Below are 24,473 nucleotides of genomic sequence, written 5' to 3' on the forward strand. Positions count from 1 at the left end.
TTCTCATCTCTGTTCTAAATGGATGTCACTCTATTCCGAGGTTGTGTCTCCAGTCCTAGAAACATCCACTATAGGAAACATCCTCTCCACATCCACTTTTTCTAGGCCTTTCAATATTCAATAGGTTTCAATGAGATCCCTCTCTCATTCTTCTGAACTCCAGTGAGTACAGATGCACAGCCATCAAATGTTCCTCTAACATTAACCCTTTCATTCCCAGAATCATTGTCATGAACCTCTTCTAGACTTTTTCCAGTTCCAGCACGCCTTTTCTTAGCTCACAATATTCCAAGTGCAGTCTGACCAATGCCTTCTCAAGCCTCAGCATTACATCCTTACTCTTAAATTGTATTCCTATATAGCAAATAAAAGTTAACATTGTATTTGCCTTCCTTACCACTGATTCCAGCCTGCAAGTTAACCTTTAGGGAATCCTGCACAAGCACTCCCAAGTCCCTTTGCACCTCAGATTTTTGAACTTTCTCCCTGTTTAGAAAATAGTCTATGCCCTTATTTCTTCTACCAGAGTGCATCAGTAAGTCCCCTTCCCTACACTATATTCCATTTGCCATTTCAATGTCATTCTCCCAATCTGTCCAAGTCCTTTTGCAGATGCCTGCTTCCTTAACACTATCTGCCTCTCCACCTATCTTTGTATTGTCTGCAAACTTGGCCACAGAGCCATCAAATATGTCAGCCAAATTGTTGACGTATAATGTGAAAAGATCCCCACAAATTCCTCTAGCCACCACAGCCAACCAGAAAAGGACCCCTTTATTCCACCTCTTTTCCTCCTGCCAGTCAGCCAATCTTCTATCCATGCCGGTATTTTACCTCTTACATTGTTAAGCAGCCTCACATTCAACACCTTCTGAAAATCGAAGAGAACATCATCCACTGAATTTTCTTTGTCTATCCTGCCTGTTTCAAAGAATTCCAACAGATTTCTCAAGCATGATATCCCCTTAAGGAAACCATGCTGACTTCGGCCCACTTAATCATATGCCTCCAAGTACACCAAAACCACATCCTTAATAATGGACTCTATCATCTTCCCAACCATTGAAATCAGGCTAACTGCTTATGATTTATTTTCTCCTGCCTCCCTCCCTTCTTAAAGAGAGAAGTGACGTTTGCAATTTTCCAGTCCTCTGGAACCACTCCAGAATCTAGTGATCTTGAAAGATCATTATGCCTCCATAATCTCTTTATCCCAGCTACTGTTTGCAGGACTGTATATAACTCCCATTTGTCTCTTTTTACCCTTGCCGTTTCTTAACTCTACCACAACGATTCTGTATCTTCCGATCCAATGTCACCCACTGGAATTTGATTTCATTTTTTACCAACAGAGCCATCCCACTCCCTCTGTCACTATCTGCCTGTCCTTTTGATACAATCTGTATCCTTGGATGTCAAGCTCACAACAATAATTTTCTTTCAATCACGACTGGGTGATGCCTATATCATACCAGCCAATCTCTAACCGTGCTACGAGATCATCTACCTTACTCTGCATACTGTGTGTATTCAAGTACAAAACCTTGAGTCTCGTCTTCATCACACATTTTTGATTTTGCCCCCATATTATACTTTAACATCCCACTGACTGCAATTTTGCCCTGTCATCTGCCTGTTCTTCCTCAGTCTCACTATACACTGCATCCACTTGTATACCAACTACCCAGTCCTCAGCCCTATCACTCCGGTTCCCATCATTCTGCCAAATTAGTTTAAAACCTCCCCAACAGCTCTAGCAAACGTGCCCGCAAGAATACTGCTCCTGTCGTTTCTGTAAAGGTCATACCTTCCCAAGGGATCCCAGTGATCCAAAAATCTGAAACACTGCCCCCTGCACCAATTGCTCAGAAACGCATTAATCTACCACTTCATCTATTTTTACCCTCACTGGCGCGCAGCACTGGTAGCAATCCAGAAATTACCACCCTCGAGGTCCAGCTTTTCAGCTCTGTGTCCAACTCCCTATACGCTCTCTTCAGGACCTCGCCCCTTCACCTATGTCGTCGGTACCGATATGTACGACGACTCCTGCTGCTTGCCTTCCCCCTTTAGAAAGCTGTGGACCCGATCCGCGCCATCTCTGACCCTGGCACCTAGGAGGCAACATACCATCCGCGCGTTTCTTCCACGTCCTCTGGATCTCCTGCCTGCTCCTCTATGAAATTCCCCCATCACTACAAGTAGTCCTCTTCTTCCCCCTTCCCTTTTGAGCCACAGAGCCAGACTCAGCGCGGCTTTATCCCACCCACCCCAACAGTACCCCAAAACGATATACTACTTATAATTGAAGGGAACGGCCACAGGGGCTCACTGCGCTGGCTGTCCATTCAGGAGGGACAGTCAAATAGGAGAGGTGCTAATTTGTTAAACTCTTCACTATAGTGAAATATCCTCTCTTAATCAGCCGTCGTGCAACGGTTTCGTTCATTTTATGCCACCAGATCTCTTCCTTTATTCGTCCAACAAAGTGCAAGAGATTCCACGCGGCCGGTCGCATTAGGAAAAGAGAACGATGAGGAAAGAGAGCAAGCCAGTGTAATAAAAGAAATAAAAACGCATTCATCATGCTGAAAAATAACAAGGGAGAGCACACGAAAAGCAGAATTCTGCCCCTAACCCGCAGCAGCTGTAGCAGCTCTCGAATGATAATGAGTTGCATTGTGCGAGAGCCGAGGAGAACCCCAGTGTCTAGAGGAGTGGTTGAATCCCACTTGATGTCATGCCGCTGCCCACAGCCCCGCTTCCCTGGATTACCAAACACGGCGAAGAGATGCAATAGCAGAGCTGGGCAGCGGCTGACTTTCAGGTCAACAAAATATCCGGAATGGTTTAATCCACCTGCGTATTTAACCTTTTTCAAAGAGGGGTGAGTGAGTTTATAATTTTAAACAACATTTTTTTGTCTTTCAGGAATTCAATGCAGATACTTTTAAGCGGCAGTTTTAACGAAGCAAGAATTCAGTGCGTTCGCATTACATTTTGTCATTATTTCCTGTTTTTTTTGTAAAGGACATCGTTGGTTCTATAGGAATTTTGGGCGAATTTAAAGGCGTGGTTTTGCAGCAGAACATCTGGTGAGCGGGCTATTGTTTCATAGCACAAAGAGTGTCGGGGAACTGGTCTGAGATAACGCATTTTAGAAATTTAGAATAGAAAGGCTTCTTTACTGTGGGAAGCTTAGTGTGTCATAAGCTTTCAGTGTGTCTCGAATTCATTTACTTTTTTTTGTAATGTCAGCTCTCTGCTTAGGTAAACGCATCACACGATGGGTAGCATACATTTTGATGTTGCCATATTTTCTCCCTCTTCAACTACACAAAGCTGGGTGTTTAGCCAAATAAGCCGGACATAAAACCGTGTAAGACTTTCAGTTACAGTTTATACCGTGTGTTATTTCTGGGAGCTAGTATAACGCTAATAAATGTAACATCGCTTCCAACTGTTAATTGTCAAATTGGTGAGATTTGCCCTGCCTAATATGAGGTTTCCGGTATTTCAAAATGTGTGCAAAAATGGTGAAGATAAATTGTTAGCAGGGAGCATTGCATAAAATATCAATAAAACGTTTTTTTGTAACAATGGTTATAGTAGTTGCTACTGTAAATTGGATTGTTCTGAAAATAACTAGTGATCTAATGGATTTCTAGAACTTGTGATAGAATGTTTGGTGTGCTGTGCTGCAGGGTTAAGCTCCTACAAATGTTTAGCCAGTTTGCTGCTTATCTAACTATTTTCTGTCAATGTGGCTCCATGGTCAACTGAGTTCACCGCAGTTGCTACAAGATTATGACTGGGCAGAATAGTGAAAAATCTTGGCTGACATTCCAAATGAAATGAATATTCTTTCTAGAACAGAGGGTCATGTGCACTCTGTGGCCACTTTATTAGGTACACCGGTACACCTGCTCATTAATGCACCATGTGGCAGTAACTCAATGCATAAAAGCATGCAGACATAGTCAAGATATACACTTGTTGTTCAGACCAAACAGCAGAATGTGATCTAAGTGACTTAGATTGTGGAATGATTGTTGGTGCCAGATGGGGTGGTTTGAGTATCTCAGAAACTGTTGATCTCTTGGAATTTTCATGCACAGCAGTCTCCAACAGGGGTTCCCAACTGGGGCCCACAGACCTTTTGCTTAATGGAATAAAAAAAGGTTCAGAACCCCTTCTCTAGAGTTTACAGAGAATGGTGTGGAAAACAAAATACACACAGCGAGTGACATTCTATGGATCAAAATGCCTTGTTAATGAGAGAAGTGGGAGGAGAATGGCCAGATTGGTTCAACCTGACAGGAAGGTGACAGTAACTCAGACGACCACACATTATAACAGTAGTGTGCAGAAGAGCATCTCTGAATGCACATGTTGAACCTTGAGATGGATGGGCTACAGCTGCAGGTGACCAGACTGGGTTCCACTCCTCTACCTAATAGGTGCCACTCACCTATTCAAACAGGGAAACCCTTGATTTGTAACAAAATATAAACTCACAAAAAGCAGAATGTTTCCTATGCGTGTGGATGCTGGATTAGCAAATAAATCTCACCATTTGTAAAGAAGTGGGTTGTGAGTCAAGCAATAAAAAGTGCAAATGAACCCATATGAACCATTCAGTCTGTCAACCCTCCTCAGCCATTCAGCAGGATAAGACCATAAGACATGGGAGCAGGATTAAGCCATTCAGCCCATCAGGTCTGCTCTGCTATTTCATCATGGCAGATTTATTCTCCCCATCAACCCCATTCTTCTGCGTGTACAATTCTGTCTCACTGCCTCGGTTTTGTTTAGGTTCAATCCTAAGGAATTCATAACAGTCAATCTCCACCTCAAGTCTTGCTAGCTCCACTTGACCCAGCATCCACATCTTTATTTCTGTGACTCCTTGTATGGAATGCTGCTTCCTGAAACCAATCCTATATTTATGTCTTCTTGTTCATTATTTTCCTTTAGTTCTTCATATTCCAAGTAAAATCATCCCTTAATCTTTACTAATCTTGAACAAATACAACCCAGCCTTTCAGAATTGTGTTGTTATAATTTAACTGTTATGATAGGTTTATATAACAGTGCTGAGCTTTAACCAGGAAAAATATTTTTTATTGGACATTGAGTTTTTAGTCATGAAGCCAAGGGAGAATGTTGTAATTTAAGAAATCACTTCCAGGGCACCTAGGGGGTGACTCGTGTAGCAGCAGCAGCAGAAATGGACTAATATTGCACAACTGAAGGGATTTGATCAGTATAATTAGTTGCCATTACTGTAATTTACTTGCATTTTTCTAAGTACAAGAAGGTAATTTTCAATAACAAAAATAGTACCATGATTGTTATACAGGCAAATGCCTCCTGCGAAACGCTTGCAACCTGATACCTGAATGGTTGATCTGTTTTTGCTGAATCAGATTGAGGGAGGAATGTTGGCCAGCACAAGATGGGAAATCCCCTTCTGAATAGTGATAAGTGATCATGATGTTTGTCTGAACCATTAGAAAAATAAATCTAGACTGCAATTTGACACCTCATCCAAAAGATGGTTGAAGGACATTTAGGGCTTAAGAACTTGGTGTTAAATTGACTCTTGCAGCTGGTTTGGCAATTGAAGGCAATGTGTGGAAGTGAAAATTCGTTGACTTGCAGAAAGGTCTATTCCAGAATCCCAGCTTTTTCATTGATACGGATCGAGTATATTGCCACTCCTGTTATGCTTGGTATCAATTATTTTGCAGGAAGCATGAGAAGTATTTCAAATATAACATTTGTTGCTGAAACCAAACCATAAGAAGCTCAATACGTGATAAAGCATAAATGGTAGAAAGGTTTACCACTTGCCAATGTTCTTTGTATCACAGGTTTTCACCATCTGTATTTTTTGTATTTTTTGATTCTTAGTTTAAATGAAAAGGTATACCAGATATTTCAGCTAATAGCAGATCCTGGGGGTGTATGAGGAAACTGAAGCACTCAGATGAAGCCCCTGGGTTCATGGAGATAAATGTGCAGGCCCCAGTCAGATAGTTGTTGAGGTCAGGATTATAACGTCTTGGCTTCCTGGAGCTAAGAAGCACTGTTGCGCCAAGAAGCTGGATTGCCAGTTAGAAAAAGGACAGTGCACTTAATCCCCAGAGACCATCCCCAATGCTCAACAGATTAGCCTTGACACCTCTAACAAGACCCTGCTATTAGACAGATCTCAAATTTGCACCAGTACCCTAAATAGCCCACAATTCCAAGCCCAGCTTCCCCACTCTGCTGACGTACAAATCCTTACCACTGCCCCCAACCCACCACCCATCTTTGAAAGGCAAAGCAACTGTCCTCTCCTCCATCAGAATAATATCAGCATACAAAGCTGCAACCAACCTATACAGCACCTTCTTCTCACCCACTGCAGTGCTTCACATGATGTTGCAATGCATCCAATTATAACCTAACACAGGTTATTTTAATCCTGTGCAATTCAATAGTAATGGCATATAGATTAATGTGTGTAAATTTGGGCAGCTACCTTATTTGGCATTGATCTAAGAATAATATTGCATCTCTAAAGATTTGTTTAGCTGCTGGTGTGCATTGATCTGTCAGGGAAAGGAAATCACATTGTTCATGTGTGGTTTCTCTTCCCCTCCCATCCACAACAGGATTTCCTTGTGGATGAAGATAAGCATGAAGTCCTCTCCTCTAGTAGCTCCAACATTGCAGAGCTGGTAGAGGAAGCCATGTTGGAGTCAGAGAGGTGATGAATGTTACTGAGGGTCTTTTGGTTTGTAATGGTAATGGTGATGAGAGGTGGGGAAGCTCACAGTTCAGTTACTGGGGACAGGGCATGAGCCTAGGGTTCTGGGCAGCACGGTAACTTAGCGGTTAGCGCAGTACTTTACAGTGCGCAAGCAATACAATCCCACTGTTGTCTGTCAGGAATTTGTACATTCTCCCTGTGATTGTGTGTGTTTTCTCCGGGTTCTCCATTTTCCTCCCACATTACAAAGATGTATGGGTCAAGGTTACTGAGTTATGGGCATGCTATGTTGGCACCAGAAGCAGGGCAACACTTGCAGTTTGCCCAGAACAATCGACGATGATTTGATGCAATCAGCATGTTTCAATGTACGTGTGACAAATAAAGCTAATCTTTAATTCATCATGTTAGATTGGCGTAATGTTGGGGATGGAATCAGTTAGAGGATTGGCAAAGTCATGAACTGATAAATAGCTGCAGTGAGAAGGAGCTGTAACCTTAAAAGCCATCTCCCAACAGGCGTATCGATGCTCTAGTCTAGTTTTCACAATCACGAACCAAGTCAGAGGGGTTCATTTCAGATCACGTAGAGGCACAGCTTGCTGATCTGATGAAATCTATTTCCATGTAAGTGGCCACAACCTGCAGTTACTTGAAAATAAGACTAAAAAGGAGTTCTTTTTTATTGTATTGAAAGACAATAATGCAGATAAACTTACTAGCTTGAAAAGAATAAGATACAAGAGACTGTCGATTCTGGAATCTCCAGCAAAGCAAAATAAACTGTTGGAGGAACTCAACAGATCAGTTAGCAGCTGCAGTGGCAAATGGATAGTCAGCACTTTGGTTCAGGGACGTTAGCTTGTCATGCAAAATTAAGTATGTGAATCCACAGACAACAAACTTGAAGCTAAAAGCCAGAAGAAATGCCTGTGAAACGAACATGACTACTGATAAAATGTGACTTTGTTCAATAATAGTTGGGTAACTGGTTAGGAATAGATCAGAATATTTACAGGAAAAAAAACTTAAAATTAACACAGACATTTATGTTCTTTAGTTTGACAGGAGACATCTGTGATGTGCAGCTGATCAGAGGTGAGCAGATTCAGTTATGTTTTCTCAAAAAAAATTTTTTTGATGCTGCTGCTTTCTTCAGGATATTGACAGAATTTCATAGAAGGCGATGATTCAGCAAGGGCAGGCATTGCCAGTTTGGCCAGCATCTACTCTGGTCTAACAGGACATTGATCTGAATGTTGGCTTTGTTCTCTTTCAATCGACGCTGCCTGTCCTGTTGAATATTTTCAATGCTGTCTTCTTTAGTTCAGATGGGTAGTGGCTGTGGATCTGGGATGTTTTGTAGGTCAGACCGGGGTGAAGATGGTAGACTTCCTGCCCTGAAAGACAACAGTGCACTGGAAAGATCCCTTCAATAATCCAGTAATATCATCATCACTAACAAATATATACTTTTTTATTCCTAAATTCTTTAATTCATTTGATTTAAATTGCTGAGTTACCCTGGTAGGATTCAATGTCTTAACTCCAGAGTGGTAGACAGGGCTCTGCATCCCAGTCCAGTAAGTTAATCATTGCACTGCCATACCAGTTTAGAAATGTTGTCAATAAATAATTTATGGTTCTGTACAATCTATGTCTTTCACAGATATTTAATATATAAAGTTTCTCTGATGTCCTGGTTGAAGTGGAGTTGTAGCATTACAATTAAAGTTGTAATGCACATAAACGCCAAATGCACTTATGCTTTTGATAATAACTCAGTGTGATTTGAATGAGTAATTGTTGGAACTGTGTACAATAATGAATTCCTGAAATTAGTGAGAGAGCAAACAGCGATGTGCAGGGTGTCTAAAAATCATTTGGGTAGTCTGGTGACAGAAGACTAGCCTGCCTCTAACAATATGAAGTATGTGCCTTGTGTTTCCACAGCAATTATAGCCAATGAAATGATAATAAGTTACAAACACCAAACCAAATTGGTGCAAGTTAAAATGACTAATGGTCACACAGCACTGCAGCAGATAGAGCTGCAATGGCACAGCTCCAGACACGGGGGTTTGATTCTGACTTGACTGCTGACTGTGTAGAACTTGCACATTCAGCCAGAGGCATGAGAGTTTTTCCCGACTCCTCTCGATTCTTTCCATACTTTAAGCATGGCCACTGAGAATAACTACTAGTGTGAGTGGGTGGAAGGGAGCTGAAAGTTTATGGCTGGATGAGGGAACACACGTTTGAAGAATATTAATGGGTGAGTTGAACCGATGGGTATGTTCTGAGAGCCCGAATGAACTGGCTTTTCATATCAACATACAAAATACCGATCTTGATTCTAACCACACTTACTCCAGCATTAAAACTACTGTAGATACTCCATTTGCCAGTTCTGAAGAAAAGTCATGTCTGAAATGTTTGTACTATTTTTCTCTCTGTTGATATCGCTTGGCCTATTGAGAATTTCCAGCTCTTTCTGTTTTAATCACATGTTTATACTTCAAGTGTTATACAGAACCAGAGAGCCTAGCACCATTACAGGGGGGAGAAATACTTTTCTTAATAGACGTGTCAAGCACTTCAAAGATTAAAAAAAAACAATTGCTTCTCTGGGGGGCAATACTTGGCAAGAAATCCCTGACAGAGATCTTCTCATGAGCAACTGAATACCAATTGTGAATCCAAACAGAATTAAGAGCTATGCAGAAAGAGGATTAGCTGTTAATTCCTTTGAAAAATAAGAATAATTCAGTATTTCATAATTGAGATTTGTTTGGTTTCAGTGAAAATGGAAATTTAGTCTCTCATCACAGCCATCTTAATACTTCAAAAGATAGAAATCACGTTCCTGACATGATTAGTGTTTCCCTTTCAGGATGTTCCTTTATTGCTACTTAAAGAGCATACATTTTTACTGAATAAATCCAGCAAATATTTTGTGTATACCAACTACTACCTACCTAAGGAATTTAAAACTATTGATCTATTCTTTTTTTAAAAAAGTGTAAAATTGTTATTGTTGTTTCCACAATTGCAACCCTGTACCACCTTCTCAAGATTATTTGAAATAAAGAAGATTTTAACCCATTTGTTACATGTACTGCTGCTTTAAGCACTTCAAACTAAAGACATTAATTGTACAGCATAAAAAATGAAATACTCTACAAAAATAAAAACTCCCATTATAATTTTACTGTATTAGAATCATGTAAAATTGTTTGTGGTTTTTATGTATACATATTAAACAAATTTTAAGTAATTCATTCTGTAGTAATTGCCAAGTACTTTTCATGCATTATAGTTTTGGTATTTCTGTGTCCATATTTAGTGGTGATTTTAAATTAATATTAAATGACATAAACTGTATCATAACAGAAATGTATATTAAATATTCATCCATCAATAAGCAGCAGTTTTTGACTTTTAAGATGAAGACATTGTTGTTTAATGCCAGGTAAATATACTAAAGGGTTCTTTTTGCAGCATGAATACAATTAATGTCCTTCCCTCTTCTGTCAGTGGCCTGCTTAGCAGAAACTAACCATGTGATAAGGAAGACAGACACTTCCTGTAGGTGATGTTGTAAGGAATACCACAGTTCTACAAAGCAAACTGTTAAGAGACAGAATGATGTTAAAGAACAATAAAGCAGTGAGAATGGTGTATATATTGTGAGTTAGATGTCAAGAACCCTGAATGAGCTTTGCTTCCAAAGTACCAGAGTACAAGCGGCAGTGATTCAGGAAAAAGTATAGTAAGCAACTTGCAGACTCAATTGATTGGAAATAATAGCTATCAATAGGAATATTCAGCAGCTGGAGGAGCCCATTGTACTATTGCATGGGAATGTAATAAGAGTCTGAAGTATTTATAAATTAAATAGTGTTAATTAAAGTCTAGAAAATGAAACATTGATTGAAGATGATTGGCATAACAATGTAAGTTGACATGAGGAAAAGCTTTAAACTGCAGTACGGAGTTAAGGTCTGGAATGCACAGCCAGGGATAGTAGTAGAGGCAGATTTATACGTAGCATTAAACATTGAGCTGAATAAGCATCCAAAGGGAAATAATTCATGCTGTTTAAGGGGAAAAGGCAAGGAAGTGAGTGAAGCTCAATTGTTCTGGGGGTATCTAGAACTGGTACAGATTTGATACTCTAATGGCCATCCTTGCAGGGGCAAGTTGGTGATTCTGCATTGATTTATTTATTGAGATACAGTGCGGAGTCAGTCCCTCGAGCAATGGTGCCCAGCAATCCCCCAATTTAATCCCGGCCTGATTACAAGATCAATTTACAATGATCAATTAACCTACTATCTGGTATGTCTTTGGACTGTGGGAGGAAACCAGAGCGTGCTATTAAACCCATCCAGTCACGGGGAGAACGAGCAGGCTCTTGTACCCTATACTGTAAGGTGCTGTGCCTCCCTACTGTGCAGTGAACTCAAAAGCCCAAGGATTTCCAGCAGCAGTGAGCGCATCAGCAAAGACAACGCCTGTCTTTATTGGATCATGTTGACTTCTTCAGTGAAGCTGGCTCCAACCTGACCAGGAATGCTTATGTCACGAAGTCCTTATAGATAATACCATCGCATCAGAAGATCAGAAAATAATGCTTACAGTTTGTGTTGGGGGAGGGGGGGGGAAAGAACAATGTAAACACCATATTAGACAATGCTAGCACTCTAATTCATATACATTCCTGTAGTCATGATAAATACTATCATGCTACTGCACTGTGATCATATAGATAAGGAGACGCCATCATCTGCAGGTTCTCCTTCAAGTCACGCACTACCCTAATTTGAGAAATATTCTGGCAGTCCTTCATTGTTGATGTTGCAATTGGTTTATTACCGTCACATGTCTTGTGATGAAATCGTTGCACAGTGCACGCAGGTGAAACAACAAGGATGTGTAGCATAGCAGTTATCGTAATGCTTTACAGTCCAGCTGTAAGATCGGGGCTCGATTCTCACCGAGGAGTTTCATATGTTCTCCCTGCGACTGCATGGGATCCCTCCCCCCCCCCCACATTACAAAGATATATGTACAAGTTATGGATATGCCATATGGCACGTCATGGACTATGATGGTTGTCGACGCAGACAACGCATTCCACTGTATGTTTCAGTGTACGTGTGACGAATAGAGCAATGTCATGCAGAATGAACTGTAAACGTTGCAGTGAGAGTGCAGTAAACAAGATCATAATGAGGTGATTTATAAGATCAAGAGTCTGATAACAGCAGGACAGATACTGTTCTTGACCATAACATCCTTGGGCAGCACGGTAGTGTAGCAGTTAGTGTGACGCTGTTACAGCTCAGGGTGTCAGATTTCAATTCTGGCATCCTCTGTCAGGAGTCTCTGTATGTCCTCCTGGTGGAATGCATGGGGTCCAGATTCCTCCCACGGTCCAAGGGCATACCAGGTAGGTTAATTAGACACTGTGAATTATCCCATGATTAGGTTAGGGCTTAATTGGGGTTGCCAGGGGTTGCTGTTGCAACCAGTCTGCTCTGCGCTGTATTGCTAAATAAATAAATAACCTCAGGAACCTCCTACAACAGCATGGGTAGGAGTCCTAGAAGGACTGCAGAGGTTCAGTAAAGGAATGAATCTACTTTGAAGTTTGAACTTTGGTTCAGTGGCTAAAGTGAACGTAGAGGACAAGAGAGGGGAATTGCTATTGGGTAATGGGGAAATGGCAGAGGCTTTGTGTAGGTCTTCACAGTGGAGGACACATCTAACATGCCAAAGAGAGATGTTATGGATGAGACGGGAGGTGAGGGCCTCGATACAATAGCTATCACTAAAAAGGTAGTGTTGAGCAAACTTGTGGGCCTGAAGATAGATAAGTCCCCGATCCTGATGGAATGCATCTCAGGGTACTGAAAAAATGGCCTAAGATATGGTAGAGGGTTTGGAGATAATTTACCAAAATTCTCTGCACTTCGGCAGGTCCTGGCGGACTGGAAGACGGCGAATGTCACACCACTGTTCAAAAAGGATGTAGCAAAAGGCAGGTAACTAAAGACCAGTTACTTTTAACATCTGTAGATGAGAAAATGTTTGAAGCTGTCATTAAAGAAGAAAACAGCGAGGTATCTGGAAAGAAATGGTTCTATCAAGCAGACACAGCATGGATTTAGCAAGTGCAAGTCCTGTTTGGCAAACTTACTGGAGTTCTTTGAGGGATCAATGTCCTCCGGAGATTGTTTGCTGGTGCTGTTGAGGAGGTTTTAAACTAATATGGCAGGGGGATGGGAAGAGGGAAGTGATGCAGAGACCAAAGCAGGAGTTAGTGAAGAAAAAAGTAAGAGTAGAGTGCATAAAAGTAAAAAGCAAAAATCGCATAGGTCACTAGATCCTAAAAGGACAATGATCATCCACTTTGAAGGACTAATAGAGCAGATTATTATTTGAATGGCGAAAGATTGCAGCATGCTGTTGTGCAGAGGGACTTGGGAGTGCTTGTTCACGAATCACAAAAAGTTGGCTTGTAGGTACAACAGGTTATTAAGAAGGCAAATGGAATGTTGGCCTTCATTGTTAGAAGGATTGAATTTAAGAGCAGGGAGTTTAAGCTTCAACTGTACAGGATACTGGTGAGGCCACTCCTGGAGTGCTGCATACATTTCTGGTCTCCTTACTTGAGGAAGGATATATTGGCTTTGGAGGTGGTGCAGAGGAGGTTCACCAGGTTGTTTCCAGAGATGAGGGGGTTAGACTATGAGGAAGAGATTGAGTCACCTGGGACTGTACTCGCTGGAATTCAGAAGGATGAGAGGAGATCTTATAGAAACATATAAAATTATGAAAGGGGTAGATAAGATAGAGGCAGGAAAGTTGTTTCCACTGGTAAGTGAGACTAGAACTAGGGGACATAGCCTCATGACTCGGGGGAGTAGATTTTAGGATGGAGATGAGGAGGAACTGCTTTTTCCAGAGAGTGGTGAATCTGTGAAATTCTCTGCCCAATGAAGCTGTAGAGGTTACCTCAAAAAATATATTTAAGATGAGGTTAGTTAGATTTTTGCAGAGTCGGAGAATTAAAGGTTACAGGGTAAAAGGCAGGTAGGTGAAGATGAGTCCGTGGGCAGATCCACCATGATCTTATTAAATGGCGGAGCAGGCTCGATGGGCAAGACCACAACCGATAGACTCAGTTTGAAGGGTTTCTACAATTCATGGTCTCAATATTATTTCTTTTTTAATCTGCTCAATTTCTCCTTTGCACATTGATTGTCAGTCTTTGTTTATGTATAGTGTTTCCTAAATTCTATTCTATTTCTTTATCTTCCTGTAAATGCCTGTAGAAAATTAATTTCAAGGTAGTATACAGTGACATTCAGTATACATACGTAGATAATTAATTGGCTTTGATAAAGAAAGTACTATTGAGGTATTTTAGGATACAGAAAATAACTGACTACTGGACTTTGAAACAGTAGAGTAATTAAGATCAAAAAGGGACTAAATTCATCAAAGTCTTTTACTAACCTTTCTGTTCTATCTTCCAGAAAACTAGGTTCTTGGAATGACATAATGATTAAAGACCAAATCCCCAAAATATTCGAGAGAGGAGCAAATGTTATTCCTTTGTGTAGGAAATAGATAAATTATAAAATATTGATGAGCGAAGAGAAACCCATTACCTAGAATATTGGATTAAGTTAATGGAACATTGGAGACCAAATGAGAACTGTACAGGATATTAGAAGGAGCAGATCAGGCTCAACTGAATTGGTTCAATAGTTTTAATCAAAAGAAAATAAAGTGCACTGTCTATAAATAGTAAAAATAATCTTTGTATAAATTAAGAAAATGGGAGTCACCCAGTCTAGCCTATATGGAGCCAAGATGGCGCTGGGGTTCTTTGGCGACCCTCTGCGGGCTGCAGGAATTTGTATCACTTTTCCTTTTAATTATATTCTGTTTGACCTACTTTCTTTGCAATCTGCAGCGTGTAAATTTCCTCTACAATTCGTGGTCTCAGTATTATTTTTTAATCTGCTTAGTTTGTCCTTTGCACATTGGTTGTTTATACCATGAACAATAGACTACAAAATTACATTAACGATCTTCAGATCTCACGTTTGATGGTCAAGTGTGGAGCAGTTACATTGCAGCACCTTTAAGGATCAACGCCATGGTTGGAATTGCGGCAGGAGAGGCAAGATTCAAACCAGGCTGAAGCGCAGGGGAACGAGGGCTCCTGTACCGAGCATCTTGTTGGCAAATTACCGTCACTTGAAAATAAGCTTGACAATCCCAGAGCAAGGCTGCTGAATCAGAAGCGGATGAGGCTGATCTCAGTTGTTAGTTGCACTGAAACTTGGTTAAATGTGGATTCACTAGATGCAGTGATGCGACCAGAAGGCTTTGCGATTTTCAGAATGGATCAGACCTCGAGTCCTGGTGAGGAAGAAGGCAGCGGTGTATGCTTTTGAGTCAATTCTTGTTGGTGCTCGGACATTGGGGTTATGCCAGCTTCTTGGTCCCTTGAATTAGGACAACTAATGATTAAATGTAGACCATTCTACTTGCCTCGTGAGTTCTCATCCATGATCCTGACCATAGTTTACATACCACCAGTGGCGGATTATAAGTAAGCACTCACAAAATTGCACGATGGTGTCTATAAACAAGAAACCACCCATCCCGTTGAATTTCAAATTATAGTCTGCAACTTTAACCAGGCCTGTGTGAAGGAAGCCCTGCTCAATTATCACCAGCACGAAACCTGGTGCACCAGAGATCCTAACACACAAGATCACTGCTGCACTACGATAAGGAATGCCTGTCTTTCTTTCCCGAAACCGCATTTTGGCAAGTTAGATCATTTGGCTATACTACTGCTACCTGTATACAGACAAAGCTTCAAGAGCAAGGCTCCAGAGATCAAGACAACTAAGAGGTGGTCATGGGAGTCTGAGGAACAGTTACAGGGTGTATCTGGTGTATCCGCATTTAACCAAGTTTCAGTCCAACTAACAACTGAGATCAGCCTCATCTGCCTCTTGACTCAGTGGACTGGGCTGTGTTCAGGAACTCATCTGAGGACCTGAATGACTACACCAGGGTCATTACAGACTTTATTAAAACAGTTGTGGATGAGTGTATCCCCACAAAATCATTCAAGGTTTTCCCCAATCAGAAACTCTGGATGAGCAATGACATCCGAACCTACTGAGAGCCAGATCAGCGGCATTCAGGTTTGGAAATCAGGAATGCTACAAGAGGTGCAGTTATGATCTCTCAGGTGAAGTGGAGATTCCGGACTAGACTGGAATCAAGGAAGGACGCTCGACAGCTGTGGCAGGGTCTGAATGCCATCACCTCCTACAAAGTTAAATCTTGCAACATAGGGGACAGCAGAGCTTCACTTCCAGTCGAGCTCACCACCAGAACGGGAAGGAACAATCATTCTAGCCCCGTGTCTCCCGATGATCCTTTGGTTTCAGTATCTGAAGACAACATGTGAGCTACCTTCAAGAAACTGAATCCAAGGGATGAATCCAGTCCAGACGGAGTAGCTAGCCAAGTACTGAAGACCTGTGGTGATCAACTGGCTAGTGTATTCATCTTCAACTTCTCACTCCAGCAGCGTATGGTTGTGGTGAACTACATATACCTGTCTGGATACGCCCTGTGGCCCCTCCCACTGACCCCGGTATAAAGGCGATTGAGGCCTGAGCCCGGCCCTCAGTCTCCAGAATGTAGTATGGTGGTCAACTACTGCTTGTTCTTTCTTCCAGTCAATAAAAGCCGATATCTCGTCTCACGTCTCAGAGAGTTATCGATGGTGTGTCAATTTTATTGACTGGAAGTTTTAAATCATGGAGAGTATTTTACGTCCGGAAAAATTGGATTTGGACCCCCAAGCCCCTGAAGCAGCTCTTGCCTTTGAACTCTGGCTTGGATGCTTCCAATCATACTTGGAGGAGGTTAGTGCAACTGAACCTGCTGTTATGCACAGAATTCTCCTCTTGAGGGTCACCCCGAAAGTTTACTCACTTATCAGGGACCTGCCGACCTACCAAGGGGCACTGGACGCCCTCAAAAGACAGTACCTGTGGCCAGTGAACACCGTCTATGCAAGACGTTGCTTAGCTACGCAACGACAGCGGCCTGGAGAGTCGAGCGCCGAGTTTCTCCGAGCCCTACAAACACTCTTGCGAACTTGCGACTGCAAAGCTCTCACGGCGGAACAGCATGCAGAGCTCCTCGTATGAGACGCCTTTGTTACGGGGATCAGGTCAGTGTACGTGTGCCAGCGGCTGCTGGAAAATGTCGATCTTACCTTACGCTCGGCGGTCGAGATGGCTGACACACTGGAGGATGCTCTGCACAACGCTGACACTGTCCAGCCACGCGATCCCCCGCCGGTTCCGTGAACACCTCAGACCCCACTGCCGCAGGTTCCCGCGAGCAAATTCGCCAATGCCGCTGCCAGTCGCGATTCCACGAACTCCCTGAACCCAACCACAGCTGCCCAATCCACAGCCAGTCGCAAGCCCGCGCAGTGTTACTTCTGTGGAAAGCACCCCCGAAAGTGCTGCCCAGCCCGAGAAGCGACCTGTTCCAGCTGCGGGAAGAAGGGCCATTTCGCCAAGGTTTGTAAGTCTAAACCACGAGTGGGGTCGGGCAGCGCTGCGGGTGAGGCATAGAGGCCGCTATCTTGCCTGCCCGCCTCGTGCGAGGCATGGGGACCAACATCTTGCATGCCCGGATGGGGGCGGCCATCTTTGTCGGCGCCAACATGCCCCGCCCCCTATCCACCGGTGCTTACTGGGCACCAAGATGGCAGTTCAACTCTGGCCACCGTAACCCTCGACCAAAGCGCCCCCACACCAGCTTGCAAGGTCAATGATGGACATCCTGGTGGAGGGGCACAGGACTAGCTGCCTGTTTGACACAGGCAGCACTGAGAGTTTTATTGACCCGGATACAGTGCAACGCTGTGGACTCGTGACACGGCTGGTAAGCCAAAGGGTCACCATGGCTTCTGGGTCGTATTCCACAGACATCTGTGGGTTGCGTAGCGACGTCGGTGGTGCAGGGCACAGAATATTGGGACTTTGCGCTACTGGTCATGCCTCAACTGTGCGTGCCTGTGCTATTGGGGCTGGACTTCCAGAGCCACCTCAAAAGTGTAACTATAGCATATGACGGGCCCCTCCTACTGTCAGGAATCCTCAATTTGGTGGGACTTCGCCATATACCCCACTACTGACCACACACACACACCAAACCACACGTCCCACCCAGCACCATGCCGACAGCTGTGCGACTGACACCACTAGCAGCCTCTCCACCCTCAAGATCCCTCCCCCACCGCTGTTCACCAACGTAACCCCCGACTGTAAACTGGTGAAAACTAAAAGCAGGAGGTACAGCGCGGGGGACAGGGCCTTCATTCAGTCAGAGGTGCAGCGGCTGCTCAGGGAGGGGATCATTGAGCCAAGCACAAGCCCTTGGAGGGCCCAGGTGGTTGTTGTTCGGACCAGGCAGAAAAATAGGATGGTGGTGGACTATAGTCAAACCATCAATAGGTTTACGCAGCTTGACGCGTACCCCCTACCCCGCATCACGGATATGGGCAACCAGATAGCTCAGTACAAGGTGTACTCGACAATAGATCTGAAATCCGCTTATCACCAGCTCCCCATCCGCCCAGAGGACCGCCCCTACACCGCCTTCGAGGCGGGTGGCAGGCTCTATCACTTCCTGCTCGTCCCATTCGGTGTCACAAATGGTGTCTCGGTCTTCCAGAGGGAAATGGACTGGATGGTGGACCAGTGCCAACTGAAGGCTGCATTCCCCTATCTGGAGAACATCACCATCTGTGGTCATGACTGGCCAAATCACAACACCAGCCTCCAGCGATTTTTCCAAGTGGCCAAAGCCCTGAACCTTACCTATAACAGGGGCAAGCGTGTGTTCGGAACCACCTGACTCGCTATCCTTGGGTATGTCGTGGAGAACAGGGTCATTGGCCCTGATCCTGACCGTATGCGCCCCCTGTTAGAACTCCCTCTTCCCACCACCCTCAAAGCCCTCAGATGGTGCCTGGGCTTCTTTTCCTATTACGCCTAATGGGTCCCCCATTACGCAGACAATGCCCACCCCCGGTCAAGTCCACCACATTTCCCCTCTCTGCTGAGGCCTGCACGGCTTTCAGCTGCATTAAAGGGGACATTGCCCAAGCAACGATGCATGCGGTGGACGAGACCATTCCCTTCCAAGTAAAGAGTGATGCCTCTGATTTCGCGCTTGCTGCTACCCTCAATCAGGCAGGCAGGCCAGTGGCATTCTTCTCTCGTACCCTTCAAGGCTCTGAAATTCGGCACTCCGCGGTGGAGAAAGAAGCCCAGGCCATAGTGGAAGCTATTAGGCACTGGAGGCACTATCTCGCCGGCAAAAGGTTCACCTTGCTGACCGACCAGTGCTCGGTTGCGTTCATGTTCAGCAACCAACAGCGGGGCAAAATCAAAAATGATAAAATTTTGCAGTGGAGAATAGAACTCTCCACCTACAACTATGATATCCTGTACCGGCCTGGAAGGCTCAATGAGCCCCCTGATGCCCTATCCTGGGGAGCGTGTGCCAGCGCACAGCTCGACCAGCTATACGCCCTCCATGCACGTCTTTGCCACCCGGGAGTCACCCAATTTTACCATTTCGTGAAAGCCCGGAACCTGCCGTACTCCCTTGAGGACATCAGGACGATGACCAGGGACTGCCAAGTCTGCGCTGAGGGCAAACCGCACTTCTACCATCCTGAGAAGGCACAACTTATCAAGGCCACCCGCCCCTTTGAGCGACTGAGTGTTGACTTTAAGGGCCCACTTCCCTCCACCGACCGCAATGTCTACTTTTTCAATATTATCGACGAGTACTCGCGGTTCCCCTTTGCCATCCCCTGCCCCGACACCACTGCCACGTCCGTCATAAAAGCCCTGCACCAGCTCTTCACTCTGTTCGGATATCCCTGCTATATCCACAGTGATAGAGGGTCCTCCTTTATGAGTGACGGGCTGTGCCAGTACCTGCTGGGTAGGGGCATTGCTACTAGTTGGACCACGAGCTATAATCCCCGGGGAGATGGACAGGTGGAGAGGGAGAATGCCACAGTGTGGAAGGCCACACTTTTAGCCCTTAAGACAAAAGGGTTGCCGGTCTCTCGATGGCAGGAGGTCCTCCCTGAGGCACTCCACTCTATCCGCTCCCTGTTATGTACGTCCACCAATGCCACCCCTCACGAGCGCCTATTCTCTTTTCCCTGGATGTCTGCCATTGGGACCACCCTACCAGTTTGGCTGATGTCCCCAGGGCCAGTGCTGCTCCAGAAACATGCGAGGAGCAATAAATACTCCCCGCCGGTCGAGAGGGTTCACCTTCTACATGCGAACCCCCAGTATGCTTACGTGGTCTTACCTGATGGGCGGGAGGACACGGTCTCCATCTGCGACCTGGCGCCCGCAGGAGCAGCAGACCACTACCCCGAACACTCCATGGTGACTATGAACCCTGTACCCGAGGTGACACCGCGCACACCAAGCCCTACACAGACTCCTCATGACACTCCTATACCGGGCGTCTCGTACGCGCATATACCAGGCGCTTCGCACACGCATGAGGGATCACTGATGCCTAGTGGGCTGACACCTCCAGTTAGGCCGGAACCAGCACAACCACCATCTCCGGTACAATCACCACCGGCACCTGTGCAATCACAGCTGGTGCTACGTAGATCGCAGCGACAGATTCGACCACCTGATAGACTTAACCTGTAAATATACTTGTAAGAAACTTCACCCCATGGGGACTCTCTTTTAAAACAAAGGGGGGGGGTGAATGTAGTGAACTACATATACCTGTCTGGACACACCCCCTGCTGACTGCTCCTGTGGCCCCCCCCACTGACCGTGGCTCCTCCCACAGACCCCGGTATAAAGGCGATTGAGGCCTGAGCCCGGCCCTCAGTCTCCAGGATGTAGTATGGTGGTCAACTACTGCTTGTTCTTTCTTGTCAATAACTCGCCTCATGTCTCAGAGAGTTATTGATGGTGCATCAATGTTACGCACCTGCTTCAAGCTGGCTTCAGTCATCTGGTGCCCAAGAAGAGCATGGTAACCTGTCTAAATGAATATCGCCCAGTGGTACTTAAGTCCACAGTGGAAGCGTTTTGAGAGGCTGGGGTTGAATCATAACAACTCCTGCCTGAATCGTGACATGGATCCATTCCAATTCGCACAATGAAGCAGCAGGTCTACAGTAGATACTATCTTATCGACTTCTCACACAACTCTGAAACACCTGGACAGCAGAATTACATATAGGATGCTCTTTATCGATTACAGTTTGGCATTTAGCACCATCATCCCCTCAAAACTAAATCAGTGAACTCCAAGACCTGGGTATCTATACCCCCTTGTTTAATTAGATCCTGGATTTCCTCACTTATAGACCCGTCAGTTCAGATTGGCAAAAACATCTCCTCCACAATCTCCATCAGCACAGGAGCACCACAGAGCTGTGTGCTTAGCTCCCTGCTCTACTCACTTTACATCTATGACTGTGTGGCTAAGTACAGCTCCAAAACCATATACAGGTTTGCTGACGACACCAGTATTGTGGACTGTATCAAAGGGGATGATGAATTAGCATACAGGAGGGAGACAGAATACTTGGCTGAGTGGTGTAATAACAATAACTTCTCACACAATGTCAATAAGGCCAAGGAACTGATTATGGATTCAGGAGAGGGAAATCAGAGGTCCATGAACCAGTAATTATCAGAGGATCAAAGGTGGAGAGGGCTAGTAACTTTAAATCCCTGGGTGTCACTATTTCAGAGGACCTGTCCTGGACCCTTCATATAAATATTATTGCGAAGAAAGCATGACAGCACCTCCACTTCCTTCGGAGTCTGTAGAAGTTTGGCATGTCATCGAAAGCCTTGGCAAACTTCTGTAGATGTAGAAAGGCTGCTGACTGGCTGCATCATGGCCTGGAATGGGAACACCAATGCCTTTGAGTAGAAAATCCTACAAAAGATAGTGGATTCGGCCCAGTACATCATGGATAATACCCTCCCAACCATTCAGCACATCTACATGAAACGTTGCTGCAGAAAAGCAGCCTCCATCATCACCAACCAAGCCATGCTCATTTCTCACTGCTGCCTTCAGGTAAAAGGTACAAGTGCCTCAGGACTCAAACCGCCAGGTTCAAGAACAGTTACTAACCCCCAACCATCAGGCTGTTGAACAAAAGGGGTAACTGTATTCCCTTAAGGACTCATTTAAGTACTCTGTTATCTTGTTATTTCATGCTGGTTATTTATTTCCATCTATTTGTATCTGCATTTGCACAGTTTGCTTACAGTCAAAAGTTCCCGTTGTTTACAGTTACTGTTCTGTAGATTTGCTAAGTATTTCAGGGTCATATGTGGTGACATGTATGTACTCTGATAATAAATTTTACTTTGAACTTTGAATGTAACCCCATTGCAGTTTATTGATCATCAGCCATTGTTTTTGGACATCTTCCCAAAAACATTCTAATGATGAATGGAGACAACGTTAAAGGAAAGAATTCAAGAAACAGATTGAAGCAAATGTATTTTAATTGGCACGAGTGCATAACAATTCTATTTGCTTTGAGGTTTATGGAAATATTTGAGACAGCACACAGGAAGAATGCTTAGAAGTTTCTGACTGTTCTTAGGCAAGGGCATGCTAGGAGAGTGCTCTTAGTGGGAGAATGTGCAACAAGAGGCAAACAAGATAGTAGTGCTGCTTAACGGAGAGAAAAATGGTGCAGCACATTGGCTAAAAATTATGTTGCATTGCAAGATGCTCTCATTGGTTTGATTAAGAAAGAGGATGAGAAGAAAGAATCTCTGCAGTATGGGCATTTTAAGGGCAAAATGCAGACAAAATTCTCAAGAATTGTTATAGTAGTTCTGGATTTGATGCACCATCAATAACTCACACTGAGACGTAAGGCGAGATATCGGCTTTTATTGACTGGAAGAAGGAACCAGGAGTGAGTGTCTATCATACAATATCCTGGAGACTGAGGCCGAGCGTCAGGCCTCAGATCTCCTTTATACAGGGCCTGTGGGAGGAGCCACAGGAGCAGTCAGCAGGGTGCGTGTCCATTCAGGCACATAGTTCACCACAGGATTAGATATTTATTAAGAGATAATTGAATGAAATACCATCTATACAAGTCATTGGTTAGACCACAGCCAAAATTTTGCTTGTGCTTTCAGTCACTTAATTGTAAGATGGATACCTGAATGTTCAGAGGTTTTCTGGGAATGATTCCAGGCTTGTGCTTGTAATGAAAAAAAAAGCCTTCTTTAAAAATTCCAATGAGAAATAGGAACAACTGATAAATTACTGAAATATTATATTCAATGGCTGAGGAGTCCACTCCCGAGTAGACTGAAGGTTGTCCTTATTAAAAAAAGGAAGCTGAAGGATTTTCATTTATTTAGCCAGTAGAACTTTATTACAAGACAGCGAATATAATTTGGAAAGACATTGAAGGGAGAAAAATATGGTTAACATAAAGTGAGGTAATGTGATTGAGATCATTTTAATTAAAATCCCTCATGTGACACTGCTATTTTCCTTAACCTTAGAGGAATAATCACATTTGCAAGTTAAAAACATCCCCTGGATTATAGTATTGTAAAGAGGTGGGTAAAAAAACCTGTAATTCTATCTCTAATCTATCGTTACTTCATAGTGAATCTTTTTTTTTCTTTACCAGCCTAGCCATTTATAATATTGCCAGATGAGGTCAGACTTTTTAATTAATTGAAGGGATCTTTCCAGACATTGATCAGAATATATTTTGTGTGAAGTCAGATTTTGCTGCATGGATTCTACCATTACATGGAGATGTTGGTTTATTATCCCATTAATTCATCCATAATGAAGACATTCTTGTTTCCAAAATACTTGCCATCATCAAAGAGAAGTCATGTTCAAAGTTCAACTTCAGAATTCATCATCTCCCATTAAAATGATGAAGTGTACCCTGGCATAGTTCAGAATTGAATTCTAAATGTATAAATAATGGGTTTCATTGTTCTTGCATATCTTTTGGGCTCACTTACCTTTTTTCTGGTGCATTAAGCAAAAAAGAAAAGCAAAATATTATGCCCTGAGGGTGATCTGTTCTGCATGCTGTTTACTGTCGTGAATCTTTGAGATTGGAGTTTGCAGCAAAATAGGTTAACAATAATTGTGATTTGTGATTAAAGAATTATGTACTTTAATTAAAGTAGTAGAGGTAAGATGACACAAATTTATTTTCATGAGCATGTAGAATGATTTTTAAATAATAATTACAGGTGCAATAATGTAATTATTACAGGATAAATATTTGAAAAGGAAGACTATTAAAACATAAGAGAGGAAAGGAAAATAGGAATTGTTGCAGTCCAGTAGAATACCTGATCAGCACAGACACAGTGGATTGACATCTAGATATCAGGAATCCCATGACAATGGACATATTATCAATCATAATTATTCAAAATGTAGATGTTTTCGGATTGAGCAAATTGTAATTTTACTTTGCCACCAGTTTATGAAGTAAATGGGTGAGATGTTGATGGGGTTTTTATGTTTGAAATGTCTTCATATTAAACACCTA

The 24,473-nt window shown here is 43.4% G+C and overlaps 1 protein-coding gene across 1 annotated transcript in view; it reads left to right on the forward strand.

Moving 5' to 3' along the window:
• The first annotated feature begins 12,798 nt into the window (after positions 1-12,798).
• LOC132401321 (uncharacterized) overlaps positions 12,799-24,473 on the forward strand; it is an 89,164-nt gene continuing 77,489 nt past the window's right edge. Inside the window, exon 1 of the mRNA XM_059983453.1 lies at positions 12,799-12,813. The gene's annotated coding sequence lies outside the window, so the exon portion shown is untranslated. The remainder of the gene's footprint in view (positions 12,814-24,473) is intronic.

Source organism: Hypanus sabinus, chromosome 1 (assembly GCF_030144855.1).
Source record: "Hypanus sabinus isolate sHypSab1 chromosome 1, sHypSab1.hap1, whole genome shotgun sequence".
Lineage (NCBI taxonomy): Eukaryota > Metazoa > Chordata > Chondrichthyes > Myliobatiformes > Dasyatidae > Hypanus > Hypanus sabinus.